The sequence below is a fragment of the Ptiloglossa arizonensis genome, unplaced genomic scaffold (assembly GCF_051014685.1).
Source record: "Ptiloglossa arizonensis isolate GNS036 unplaced genomic scaffold, iyPtiAriz1_principal scaffold0179, whole genome shotgun sequence".
Lineage (NCBI taxonomy): Eukaryota > Metazoa > Arthropoda > Insecta > Hymenoptera > Colletidae > Ptiloglossa > Ptiloglossa arizonensis.
In genome coordinates, this window is record NW_027478549.1 from 718,827 (window position 1) to 722,185 (window position 3,359).

A 3,359-nucleotide genomic window follows, 5' to 3' on the forward strand; every position below is an offset into this window, starting at 1 on the left:
ACCAATAACTGGAATGGCCTAGGGCAAAAATACACATACCTTTGTAATCGGGAGAGTTTCTGCCTTCAGATGCAACAGGAAATAATCGAGTTCGTCAATCCGTTCACGAGATATGGGAGATTGAAGTTAAGGAATGCTTGAGAAACCATCAAAATTTTCGCAAGTCTGATACTCGGAACCAATAACTACTATGGCCTAGGGCAAAAATACACATACCGTTGTAATCGGAAGAGTTTCTGCTTTCAGATGCAAGAGGAATTTTTCGAGTTCGCCAATCCGTTCGCGAGATATGGGAGTTTGAAATTAAGGAACGGTTGAGAAACCATCAAAATTTTCGCAAGTCTGATAATCGAAACCAATAACTGGAATGGCCTATGGGAAAAGTTCACGCACCAATGTAATCGGGCGAGTTTCTACTTTCAGATACAACTGGAATTTCTCGAGTTCGTCATTCCGTTCGCGAGATTTGAGTGTTTGAAGGTAAGGAATGGTTGAGAAACCATCAAAATTTTCTCTGGTCTGTTACTCGAAACCAATAACTGGAATGGCCTAGGGCAAAAATACACATACCTTTGTAATCGGGAGAGTTTCTGCCTTCAGATGCAACAGGAATTTCTCGAGTTCGTCAACCCGTTCGCGAGATATGGGAGTTTGAAGTTAAGGAATGGTTGAGAAACCATCAAAATTTTCGCAAGTCTGATACTCGAAACCAATAACTACAATGGCCTAGGGGAAAAATACACATAGCGTTGTAATCGGGAGAGTTTCTATTTTCAGATGCAACAGGAATTTCTAGAGTTCGTCATTCCGTTCGCGAAATATGGGAGTTTGAAGTTAAGGAATTGTTGAGAAACAATCACAATTTTCGCAAGTCTCATACTCGAAACCAATAACTACTGTGGCCTCGGGGAAAAACACACATACCTATGTAATTGGGCGAGTTTCTACTTTCAGATGCAACAGGAATTTCTCGAGTTCGTCAACCCGTTCGCGAGATATGGGAGTTTGAAGTTAAGGAATGGTTGAGAAACCATCAAAATTTTCGCAAGTCTGATACTCGAAACCAATAACTACTATGGCCTAGGGCAAAAATGCACATACCGTTGTAATCGGACGAGTTTCTACTTTCGGATGTAAGAGGAATTTCTCGAGTTCATCAATCCGTTCGCGAGATATGGGAGTTTGAAGTTTAGGAATGGTTGAGAAACCACCAAAATTTTCGCAAGTGTGATACTCGAAACCAATAACTGGAATGGCCTAGGGGAAAAGTACACACACCATTGTAATCGGGCGAGTTTCTACTTTCAGATACAACAGGAATTTCTCGAGTTCGTCATTCCGTTCGCGAAATATGGGAGTTTGAAGTTAAGGAATTGTTGAGAAACCATCAAAATTATCGCAAGTCTGTTACTCGAAACCAATAACAGGAATGGCCTAGGGGAAAAGTACACACACCATTGTAATCGGGCGAGTTTCTACTTTCAGATACAACAGGAATTTCTCGAGTTCGTCATTCCGTTCGCGAAATATGGGAGTTTGAAGTTAAGGAATTGTTGAGAAACCATCACAATGTTCGCAAGTCTGATACTCGAAACCAATAACTACTATGGCCTGGGGCAAAAATACACATGCCGTTGTAATCGGGAGAGTTTCTTCTTTCAGATACAACAGGAATTTCTCGAGTTCGTCATTCCGTTCGCGAAATATGGGAGTTTGAAGTTAAGGAATTGTTGAGAAACAATCACAATTTTCGCAAGTCTCATACTCGAAACCAATAACTACTGTGGCCTCGGGGAAAAACACACATACCTATGTAATTGGGCGAGTTTCTACTTTCAGATGCAACAGGAATTTCTCGAGTTCGTCAATCCGTTCGCGAGATATGGGAGTTTGAAGTTAAGGAATTGTTGAGAAACCATCACAATGTTCGCAAGTCTGATACTCGAAACCAATAACTACTATGGCCTAGGGCAAAAATACACATCCCGTTGTAATCGGGAGAGTTTCTTCTTCCAGATGCAACCGGAATTTCTCGAGCTCGTCAATCCGTTCGCGAGATATGGGAGTTTGAAGTTAAGGAACGGTTGAGAAACCATCAAAATTTTCGCAAGTCTGATACTCGAAACCAATAACTACAAAGGCTTAGGGGAAAAATACACATACCGTTGTAATTGGGCGAGTTTCTACTTTCAGATGCAACAGGAAATAATCCAGTTCGTCAATCCGTTTACGAGATATGGGAGTTTGAAGTTAAGGAATGCTTGAGAAACCATCAAAATTTTCGCAAGTCTGATACTCGAAACCAATAACTACTATGGCCTAGGGCAAAAATACACATACCGTTGTAATCGGACGAGTTTCTGCTTTCAGATGCAAGAGGAATTTCTCGAGTTCGTCAATCCGTTCGCGAGATATGGGAGTTTGAATTTAAGGAACGGTTGAGAAACCATCAAAATTTTCGCAAGTCTGGTAATCGAAACCAATAACTGGAATGGCCTATGGGAAAAGTACACACACCATTGTAATGGGGCGAGTTTCTACTTTCAGATGCAACAGGAATTTCTCGAGTTCGTCAATCCGTTCGGGAGATATGGGAGTTTGAAGTTAAGGAATGGTTGGGAAACCATCAAAATTATCGCAAGTCTGTTACTCGAAACCAATAACAGGAATGGCCTAGGGGAAAAGTACACACACCATTGTAATCGGGCGAGTTTCTACTTTCAGATACAACAGGAATTTCTCGAGTTCGTCATTCCGTTCGCGAAATATGGGAGTTTGAAGTTAAGGAATTGTTGAGAAACCATCACAATGTTCGCAAGTCTGATACTCGAAACCAATAACTACTATGGCCTAGGGCAAAAATACACATGCCTTTGTAATCGGGAGAGTTTCTTCTTCCAGATGCAACCGGAATTTCTCGTGTTCGTCAATTCGTTCGCGAGATATGGGAGTTTGAAGTTAAGGAATGGTTGAGAAACCATCAATATTTTCGCAAGTCTGATACTCGAAACCAATAACAACTATGGCCTAGGGCAAAAATACACATACCGTTGTAATCGGACGAGTTTCTGCTTTCAGATGCAAGAGGAATTTCTCGAGTTCGTCAATCCGTTCGCGAGAAATGGGAGTTTGAAATTAAGGAACGGTTGAGAAACCATCAAAATTTTCGCAAGTCTGATAATCGAAACCAATAACTGGAATGGCCTAGGGGAAAAGTACACACACCAATGTAATCGGGCGAGTTTCTACTTTCAGATACAACTGGAATTTCTCGAGTTCGTCATTCCGTTCGCGAGATTTGGGTGTTTGAAGGTAAGGAATGGTTGAGAAACCATCAAAATTTTCGCTGGTCTGTTACT